This window comes from Acinonyx jubatus, chromosome B3, assembly GCF_027475565.1.
Source record: "Acinonyx jubatus isolate Ajub_Pintada_27869175 chromosome B3, VMU_Ajub_asm_v1.0, whole genome shotgun sequence".
Classification (NCBI taxonomy): domain Eukaryota; kingdom Metazoa; phylum Chordata; class Mammalia; order Carnivora; family Felidae; genus Acinonyx; species Acinonyx jubatus.
Window position 1 is genome coordinate 80,812,551 of NC_069386.1, and position 11,582 is coordinate 80,824,132.

Consider the following 11,582-nt stretch of genomic DNA (forward strand, 5'->3'; position numbering starts at 1 on the left):
ACATTTTCCAGAAAAGTTAGGCATTAAAACACACACACAACAGGAACACCTTAAAGGTCAGAGCCTGATGAAAGAAAAGCACAATAGTTAATCATGAAGGATGAGATTAATGTTCTAGCAGGAACACACATTTTTATCATTACATTTTGCTTGATAAATACTTTAAAATGTGTAATTTCCCTTCTATGTATTTTTTCATATCTGCAAGTGGTATTGAAGAGAGAGTTCTATAAAATATAATTTAAAATTTAATTTAATGAAATGAACATTGGGCTTTGTCATGATTCCTAGCATTCTTTATATGATTTTTCTTCACATGGGTCTTTTTTTCCCCAAAGATATTCTAGCTTTAAGAGTAAATAATGAAGTCTCACTTTCCAAAAAATTTATCTCAAAATTTCTCTTTTATCTTCAAGAGATATTCTCTAAGATAGAAGAATTCCTGAATCATATTTATTGGATTTCACCCTGGCAACACACCAAACTATAAATATTTAAAATAAAAAATTCAATGTTTCTTTTATTTTTTACAATAGAATAGCTAGATTTTACAAACTAGTGTGAAAATAAGAGGGTCCACTTTAACCAGGTTTGCCTATTGTTAATATCCTACCCCATGTACTTTATCATTTCCTTTTTTATTTTTTTTATTTTTGAAGTATAATTAACATCAAATGTTATATTAGTTTCAGGTACATAACATATTGATTCGGCAATTCTATGGATTACTCAGTGCTCACCATGATAAGTATAGTCACCGTCTGTCACCATACAACATTATTACAATATTATTCACTATATTCCCTATACTATAAATTTCATTTTCATGACTTATTTATTTTATAACTGGAATTTTGTGCCTCTTAATCCCCTTTATCTATTTTACCTATCCCCCATTCTCTTCCCCTCTGGCAACCACCTGTTTGTGTTCTGTATTTAAGAGTCTTGGGTTTTTATGTTTGTTCATTTTTGTTTACATTCCACATATAAGTGAAATAATATGGTGTTTGTCTTTCTCTGACTTATTTCACTTAGCTTAATTCCCTGTAGGTCCATTCATGTTGTCACAAATCTCATTCCTTTCTAAGGCCAAATAATATTCCATTGTATGTATATACCACATCTTCCTTGTCCGTTCATTTATCAATGGACCCTTGGGTTGCTTCCATATTTAGCTATTGTAAATAATGCTGCAGTAAACATAGGAATGCATGTATCTTTTTTAATTAGTATTTTTATTTTCTCTGGGTAAATAGTCATAATATGTCTGCTTTATCATTTTCTCTCTCTCCATCCATATAGTTGTTTTCTGAACCATTTGAAGATAAGTAACATACATCATGGCCTTTTATCTCTAAATATTTCATTGTATTTTTCTTAATAGTGACATACGTATATTCTCTTATATAACCATAGTACAGTTATCAACTTCAAAAGTTTATATTGATACGATAGATTTATCTAATCTACTTTTCACAATCCAATGTTGTCAGTTTCCTTAATAATATCACTCATAGCATTATTTCATTCTTCAGTACAACAGAGTAGGTATTAAATTTAGTTGTCATATCTCTTAAGCCTCCTTTGATCTGGAAACATTTCTCCAACCTTTGTCTCTTTATGATGTTGATAATTATGAAGAATAGACACCCCCCAACCTCTTTTAAAAATACATTATTTCTCATTTTGTATTTATCTTACCTTTCTTCATGATTAGATTGAAGCCATGCACTCTCAATAGGAATATAGATGTTCTTTCCTTCTCGGGGTATCATATCTGGAGACACACAATGTCTGTCCAATTGTCCCCCATTAGTGATGCTAATTTTGACCATTTTGTAGAGAAACACTTTAAAGCCAGCAAATATCCTGCTCTACCTAAAAATTTTCCATATATTTAACATTCATTGGTAATTTTTGTCTAATCTGTTCCTTACCAAGATGGTTGCAAAATTATGACTTTCCATCTCCACCATTTATCAATTGACTTTGGTATTAGTCTGTATTCCCTTGGCCTTGCAAGTCCACAATTTTCATTGTCCTCTGCTTTCTCTGTCCTCTGTTTCTTTCTGTAATAATAATCAGTATAGATAAAGCATATATATATAAGATATATATATAAAGCATATATAAATAAAATATATATGTATATATAAAGCATATTTTTTTTCTTATTTTCTTGTCTAGCACAAAAGAGCATATTATTGTGTCTTTTGCTTTATTATTATTATTATTTAATACTGTCCCCTGGAAATCACTCCATATCATTTCATAAGGATCTTCCTCAATCTTTTTTGTAGCTATATGGCACTCACTGATCACAACTTTTTTGAAGCCCTTTTGCAACTACAAAAGATGTTGTGTGAAGATTAATTGAGAGGTTTTTTTTCAAGTAAAATGTTGGTGTAAATGGTCATATCTGCTCTGTTTATTTTCTAAGAGCATTTGTGTTTTGAGTTCATCATTTCATGCTTCTCTTGATTTTCTTTTAGCAGTTATCCCTATCTCCCTGTCTCCCCTACCCCCACCAACAACTTGAAGGTTTTCCTAGGCCTAGAAACATGCTTAAATATCTGTGGTCGTCAAAAACTTTGTCTTAAAGAGTGTTGCCTCTGTATACTGCACAAAGACTCCCAGTTGGGGGGACAAGTCAGGATAAAATATGGCCAATATTCTGCTGGCCAAGTCATGTCAGCACTCACATGGGAATATGTCTACCCAGAACAAGGGTCAAGTTTTCGTCATTTTCAGAAAGGCTCTATAGAGTCTGACATCAGCTCTGTCCTCCATGCTTTTTTCCTATCATGGTACCATCATATTGCTCCAGCCTACACTATCTGAATTCTCAGAAATCTTATGCTAGCATATCCTTCCCATTCATTCTCCCTCTGTAGTCTTATTTCTGCCTCCTCCACTCCTCTGAAACTGCTCAACCACAATTCCTCAGGAAATTATAATACTACTGGACAGCAAAGAAGCTTCTGGCACTTGAAACCTTTCCCAAAGGCATTTTTCTTTTGACTTCTGAAGCCTATAATCCTCTTCCTTATATTCTCCTTTTTTAAAAGTTTATTATTTATTTTGAGAAAGCATGAGTGAGGGGGAGGGGCAGATAGGAGGGAGAGAATTCCAAGCAAGCTCTACTCTGTCAGCACAGAGCCCAACGTAGGGCTTGATCCCATGAACTGTGAGATCATGACCTGAGCTGAAACCAAGAGTCGGATGCTTAACTGACTGAGCCTTTCAGGTACCCCTACCTCCTCCTTTTTGACATGTGTCTCCTTCCTGCCCTTTCTGCTCTATATCTTTCTCCAGATTTCCTTTATAAGCTTCCTCTCTTTTCACTCTCTAGTTCCTATCTATGTCCTACTTTCATAATTTCACCTCAATTCTAGGTGTAACTTTCCAACATCTCATTACCAAGCTTGACTTTTCTCAGGAATTCTAGGTCTAGTTCATTGTGCTCAACTGTGTTTCCACCTGATGGTTCACAGTGGAACTCATACTTTGAAACCAAACTTGTAATTTTTCACTCTTTTATACAATTCTCTATCTCAGATACTGACATTAACCTTTTCCTACATGTTCAATATTCAAATTCCAGGATAGCTCTGATTTCTCTCCCTCTCTCTTTAATTCCACAAATGCGACTAGGAAAGTTGTGGTGTTCCTTCCTCCCAGATTTTGAAATCCTATTTAGGTACTTTCTGTTCCTACTGCCACCCTGATCCCAAGCCCCCCATGACTCATGTTTCATAGCAATAATTTTTTAATTCATTTTGGGGTCATTCATAATGCTTATCAATTTCTCTCACACATTTGATTTAGTGACGTCCTTTGTGAGTATCTAAATTTGTGCCCTACTGTAGCTGAAGAAAGTGCTTGTGAAATATAAGAAGTATGTTCTTGAAAGTGGTTTGGCAGCTATGATATTCTGTTTAGTCTGTAGAAGCTTGTGAAAATGAAGATTTCCAGTGCCCACCTGTATCCTGATCCAGTAGATCTGGGGTAGATCCTAAGCATATGTATAAAAAATAACCAAGGTTATTCTTTTGCAGGTATTACACTGACCACATTCTTCCAAATAGTCCCTAATCTAGTACCAACTCCTTGTTGAACAGATGGTATTTTTCATATGTATTTTTACACTACCTACTTCCAAAAGTGAAGTGTGATATGAGGCAGCTTACAATAAAAATCACAATTACATGGAAAATCATTAATACAATAAAAGGCACGAGCCAAGAAATAAAAACAATGAGGGAATAATTATTTGAAAATCCAGACTAAGGGAAAGTACTAAAACTAAGCATAAAAATTCACTCCAAGCTTCTCAGCAATCAAGGTAAAGAAAAAAACATGACCAAGAATATTCTTTGTCTAGTAAAAAGAAGTATCTTCCTGTCGCACCCGAGCTTTGAGCGGAATTTGCCCAATGGTTCTTTTTTGGGGACCATTTATAATATAATTTAAATCTTTTTTTTTTAAAGAAGCCTGCATAGAGCTACTTCTTACAAAGAACTTAGGTGAAAACTGAAGGCATTATATGGTAATATTTTGGAGAATCTTAAAAAGGAGTGAATGGGGGATTCTTTCGATTATCTCTTCTTTCTAAGCATCGATAGTCTCAGTCAGGCTTTTGACTGAAGATGAATAATAGACAATTCACAATTGAGAATACTATCTGGTTCTCCTCAGAGGTTGTCCACATTTCTGATTGAAAAAGATCCAATGTGTGGATGACAAAGATGCTGTTTCCTTGTAAAGATAAAATGACTTGTCTGATATTTTTATCTTAATGGAGAATCACTTTACCTCTGGACAACATTGAGCTAACTGAGTACTTTCAAACAGATAAAAGGCATTTCTCACAAGCATTTCTGTATCTGTACAAATTAATGGCAATGACAGAATTCTGTACCATAAAGCACAAAAGAAATAGCCTGCCTTCGAAGGTTTTGAGGATAAGAAGTGCTAAAGGTCTGTCTTGACCACAGAAGATCCTTAACATGACCTTTGTTAAATGTTTAATTTTGAGACCAACTGTATACCAAGGGTTAACAAGGTAAACCACAAGCTGTGATCCTAAGAAACTACATATGGCAATCATTTGAGCAGACCAGCTTATAATTATCCATTTAGATGTCACAGTGTGTCTACCAAAATTGATCATTTGGTTTTAAAAGAATTAATATTTAGTGGCTTTTCCTGACATAAGTTGCCCAATAGGTTGAATTGCTTGTCAAAACCACTTCTGTGACCATACAGGAAGGCATGTCATCAACACATGAGAGGTACTTGTCTTGCTGTGGCTAGGTCATCTAAAACCAGCCAATTTGTTTAGTTATAAAATTAAAAAGAGGGCGCTTGGGATCCAGCCCTGTTTCATGCCATGTGAAATAGACATTTCATCTGTCAAAAAGAGGTCCTTTTCTATCCATGTTAATTTGTGCCACGTTGTTCAGCAGTAATGTCTCTAAGAGAGAATTATAAGCCTAGAATCTCTATTGAGATCATACACTTAGGCCTCTTTATGGATTCAATGTCCAATGATAAATCAATAAATTCCATGAAAAGTCTTAAAATGCTTCTAACTGATTGAAAGACTGCATTTTATCTTCAGAAATATATTCTGCATGCTTATTTCTCCATTTCAATTATCCAAACCTACTTCTCAATCTATCTTCATGCCTCTTCTTACATACTGTTTCATATTTATTTTAACATATATCTTATAGGTCCAATTAGTTTTCTGTTATACTGGATCATCCAAAGTCTTGAACAGTTGTTCTATAAATATATGAATGCTCTCAATGTTTGTTTAAAAAAAAGAATGAATAAATAGTGGGTAAATGAATAAATGGATGAATATATCCTATTTTGGCTATGTTCAAAAACAGAGTTCCTAACCATACAATTTGGAAACAGAGAAGGAAGAAGCAAAGTCAAAGAATGTGATGAATGTGATCTGTTTGTTTTTTTTTTAATTTTAGCTCAAGAGGTTGTTTTGGCTTTCAGTCAAGAAAATGTGGAATCCTATCACTCCCAGATTTTCAAGGTACAGATTTTGAAAATGGATGGGCTCCATCAGCACTTGTCATGAAGTTATAGACCTTGTCACATTGACCAAGCCATTATAATGTTCCAGTTGGATTCCTCTAATGTTCTTAAGGAAAATGTAAAGAACACCTAGAAAATCTGAATCATGAAGGCTATAAATTCCTCAATTTTTTTCATTTATCTCGTGGTTCCCATGTGCATATCAGGGAATTACCTTTAGCCTCCAAAAAGTTTTCAGTTGATGGCTAATACATTTGTATTTAGATACCAGCTCTTTTTCAGTACATTGCACAAGCCAGTCAAGGATTTCTTATATTTTTCACCTCACGACATACATAAGAAGTGATGATCTCATACTCTGGAGTGAATGAAGGAGGCTGGTCATGGTGATAGGCCTTCTGGGCCACCATGGAGGCTGACAGGATCCAACCTCAGCCCAAGAGTAACACTTATTCTGGTGTCTGACAGACTAAAGTTTGGGAAGCCCTGGTCTTCAAGTATAAAATATCAAATTTTAGAGTAGAAAGTGGTTATGAGGTCCAGTTTTTCATTCCTAGGCATTAGATTAAATAACTCTAAATATCCAAGATAGTGATTGTTTACCATATGTTGGAAGACTTCTGAAGTTTGTTCAAAGACCTTTCTGCTGAAAGAATATCATTCCTATACAGTCTTTATGTTGGCCACCTTACTCTCTGCTATTTATAGTCAGATCCTTTATCTTCTCATAAATGAAAGTCAACATTCTCATAAAAACTATCCTTCAAAATCTTGAATAAGTCATTTGTCACTGTTTTCAGGTAAATAAGGTCAGTCTTTTCTATCTCTTTTCTCAGGTTTGGGTTCCTATTTCCTCAATATTTTATCTTTTTAAATTTTTGAACTTTAAGTTCACTGTGATTTATCTGAATTTTTTTTTTAAATACAGAAATAAAGAAGTGACAAATTATTCCAGAAACATTTGACCACCACTGCCATATGCTGTTCACCTCTCACTGTGGTCTCCTAACATTCTCATGTATTACTTCATTCTAAGTGCAGTCAGTTGATGCCATTTATACTTAATCTTAATAGATGAGAAACTGTGGATAAGGGACTCAAATAATAAAAATATAAATATTAATATTAACTATATAGCTGTTGGTGAGTAAAGCACTATACTTAATAGGTCTTGACAAATGTTATCTCATTTAATTCTCACAACAACCTAAGTGATAGATATATTAGTATTTCCATTTTATAGTGAGGAAACTGAGGATCAGGGAATTAGACAATTTGCTCTTGAATTCAAACAGATTAATTCTTTGACTATCACTACTTACTGTTTCTGAGAATAGTAGCTCAGAAGAATAATAGCCAGACCAATTTGCAGTATGCACATTATTCTGGTTCTTTCTGTAGTTACCCTGCTGTAGAGGCCAATTCACATTAAAAGTTGACTTCTACTTCAAATTTTATTGAATATCTCTTTAAGAGGACCAAGTATAACTCCAAAAGTGTTAATGTTTCTCAAAATCTGCTTCTAAACGTGTTTTTTTCTAATCCATTATGACTGTGTTTTTTTATTGAGGTACATTTGACATATATTAGGTGTATAACATAATGATTCGATATTTGCATATATTGTCACATGATCACTGCAATAAGTCTAGTTAATATCCATCATACATAGTTACAAATGTTTTTCTTGTAAGGAGAACTTCTAAGATTTACACTTTTAGCAACTTTCAAATATGCAATACAGTATTAACTATAGTCAGCATGCTATACATTACATCCTCGTGACATCTATAACTGAAAGTTTGTACCTTTTGACTCCCATTTTGTTCACTCCTTAACCCCAACTCCTGCCTCTGGCAACCACCAGTTTGACCCTGTATCTCTGAGTTTGTTTTTGTTTCTTAGCTTCCGCAAATAAGTGAGGTAATACAGTATTTATCTTTCTTTGTCAGACTTATTTCACCTAGTATAATGTCCTCAGGGTACATCCATGTTGTAAAATGGTAAGATTTCCTTCCTTTTTATGGCTGAATAATATTCTAATACACACACACACACACACACATAGCTTTTCAAGTTAGTTTTTTGTTTTATTCAGATAAATATCCAGTGGATATTATCGATCATATGGTAGTTCTATTTTTAATATTTTGAGGAACCTTCATACCATTTTTCAGGGTGGCTGCACTAATTTACATTCCCACCAACAGTGTACAAGTGTTCCTTTTTCTCCACATCCTTGCCAACATTTGTGATTTCTTTTTTTGATGATAGCCATTTCAACAGGTGTGAGGTGATAATCATGTTGTTTTTTGAAAAAACATTATTAAGCAAATAGTTGTATAACATTCACCATGTGTCTAAATATTCTTCTAGTTACTTTATAAATATGAGCCCATACAGGGTTATGAAATAGCCACTATTTTAAATGTGGAGAAACTGAGAGAGAAGTTAAATAATTTCCCCAAATCCCAGAAATAGTATGGAAATAGAGCTGGGATCTAAACCTATGAATCAGAGATGAAGCACTTAACTGCTCTCCAATCCTCTATTGCTTTGCTGAGCAATGTGTTATTTATAGAATGAATGATGACTATTTTAAGTCTATTACTGAACTTAAAACCATAAAGTACGTGTTTGTTGATAAGTGTGTGTAGGCAGACGTACGCATGCAGATACACCTTTTGAAAATTTAAATGGAAATGAAAACAAGCCCTCTTACTCAGAGATGGTTTTATTCATAGTTGCATAAACCAAGAAACCTCTGGTCAAACATACCTCAAGTTTCAAATCTTCCAGTGCAGTAACATAAATAAATAGGAAGTCACCAAAACCTCTCCCCTAGTTTGGGATACTGGAGTTTTCAAGCAGGTCCAAAATTTGGTGTCTTGACTCCATTCCAAGCAGCAGAGCTGAGACAGGATTGAGAGCTCTGAAAATTATCCTGGACTTAGCCATCCTCAATGCAAACTGAAAGGCCTTGAACATTTTTCAACCTTGAACCTCCATAGGTGTTAAGTCTGCTTCTGCTCTCATTATTGGAGAGGATATTATTCAGCTACGACATATCAGTCATTTTTTAATGGCAACTGCATAAATATATCACAACTATTTTACATTCTCAAATGTTGGCCACTGTATCTCATAAAAAGGCTGTTCAGTTTAAACAAGGACTTCTAGCACATGATACCCTCTCTGTGGTTAATTTTAAATAATGTGATTTGGAAGGTATTTGGGAGTTCCTTACTACCTAATTTCACTTTAAGAAGCCTGGGACATTTTGACCTTTCCTGAAATCAGCACATATTTCAATTTGGTGAAAGAAAAGAAGAAATGTTCTGTCTTAAAGCTTATGTTTGATATGAATAACTGCTCCTAAAGCAAGACCCTGACAGTCAGACACCAAGTGCACTTCTAACAGATACTATGTATAAATAAAACCATTGCCCAGGCCAGCAGTAAATCCCATAGGGAAAACTGCTGAAAAGAGGGTAGGCATGATATGTTTTGGACATCTACACAGTAAAGGAAGAGCTCTGGGCATTGGAATTGCAGGGCCTCTGTTTGAATCCCAGCTCTGCCACTCACCATTTGTATGTCTCTTGGAGAATTACTCATCCTTTCAAAGCCTCAGATCCTTGACTGTATAATGAGGATGCAAATAATTTGTAAAATTGCCTTAGATATTATAGATAATGTATTAATTAGCCCAATTGCTGGCTCTTTGTAGGCTCCCTTTATGAACTCAAAAGCTGGATGATCTGTCTTAAAACGTCTAATATTGGGTGACTAACACATACTCATCCAAATACTACAGGCAATAACGTGGAGCCAAGTGTTTGCTCCATCATCCTGGCTCATTGTGAAATATTTTATTTGAGACAAAAACAAAGTACACAATTTCAATTACTAGATAGGTTTCTATGTTGCAGACACACTTATCCAAAATAGGGTCATCCTGCACAGGCTTACAGCTACGCGCGGTGCCATAGGCAGCATGTCTAGTCTATGTACACTTTCCCAGATGTAGCACAATGTGATAAATTATATCTCGACAAAGAAACTACGCTTATTCAAAGCAAGTTTGGAAACAATATTTCAGGAGCCTAACCCTTCCTTAATCATATACTTTGATGGAAGAATGTTCTTATGCACATCATCTCAGCTCAATTCCTTCCAGAAGGACTGACATCTTAAACTGCACTAAACAATGAATCACCTTGTCAAATAAAGTGCAAAATGGAAAACCTGTTACCAAACTCATCTGATATAATGACATTTACAACAACATGTTTGAAGTGATAAACCGACAATAATAATTATATTTCCTTTAGACTTTGATTGTACTTTGAAAGTTCGATGCAATCATACTTTCTTCCTTCAGGAAAATTTTACACCCCGACATTTAATTTCTGAAACTTCAAACCTTCTATGAACATGCAAATCACAGTTGGCATTAAAAGAAGCACTCTCAGCTCTCTTTCAGGAGCCTGCAATAATGATGACGATGATGATGCCAACAATGGCTAAGTATAGGAGACTTTGCCTGTAATTCAAGGTTGATGGAAGCATTTCAGTTCAGAAATGACAAATAGAGCACTTTTCTCTCCCTAACAACAAGATCCTGCGGGGGGACGAGGAGAATAAAAGCAGAATTAAGGGCGTGCAAAATGCCCACATACACAGGGTCTTTGCACATAGTAGACACTTAATTGTTAGTAAATAAATAACCATGGGATATTCCATATAGTGTTCTGAGCATTTAGAATAGGCTTTTAATTACCCTCACAGAACAGGCTGGGCTTTTCTCCTGCCATGAGTTTAGGCCTTGCACATATTCCTGGCTTCCTCGGCAGCCCTAGAATCCTGATGGGTCAACAGACACCCCTAGCAGCTCCTGGGCAACTGCCCTGCTTCCTTCTGGGGTGGCCAAGCACTGGACCCTTTCCTACATTCTCAAATTCTTGCTGCTCCAGCAGTTGTGTTCATGGCTCATACTTGCTAGCATTCTCCATCCATTTTGCTGTGTTTAGTAGCACTGGCTGAAACTGTGGTGGGGAAAAAAACTAATATTTTTGACTAAAATGAGGTTTATATATTCATTGAAGGTACCAGTTATCCATGTTCTATCATGTAAAAATGGACATTCCTTTCTAGACATAACAGTTTTAGGTGCTCTACTGAATATAAAAATGGTATATCTTAATGTCTGGAAAGTTGTAATCTTACATTAAGTGAAGGACATACTATACCATATATTTTTCTCTGTGACTCCTCAAATCTTATATGGCCTCTGACAAGAGATAGGAAACTGTAATACCAGACCTAAATTATGAACATGTTTGTTAAATTACTTGTTGGATGTCGGGGCACCTGTGTGGCTCAGTTAAGCATCTGACTCTTGATTTCGGCTCAGGTCATGATCTCATGGTCTATGAGTTCAAGCCCCACATCAGGCTCTGGGCTGATAGCCTGCTTGGCTATCCTCAGCCTGCTGATGGAGCCTGCTTGGGATTCTCTCT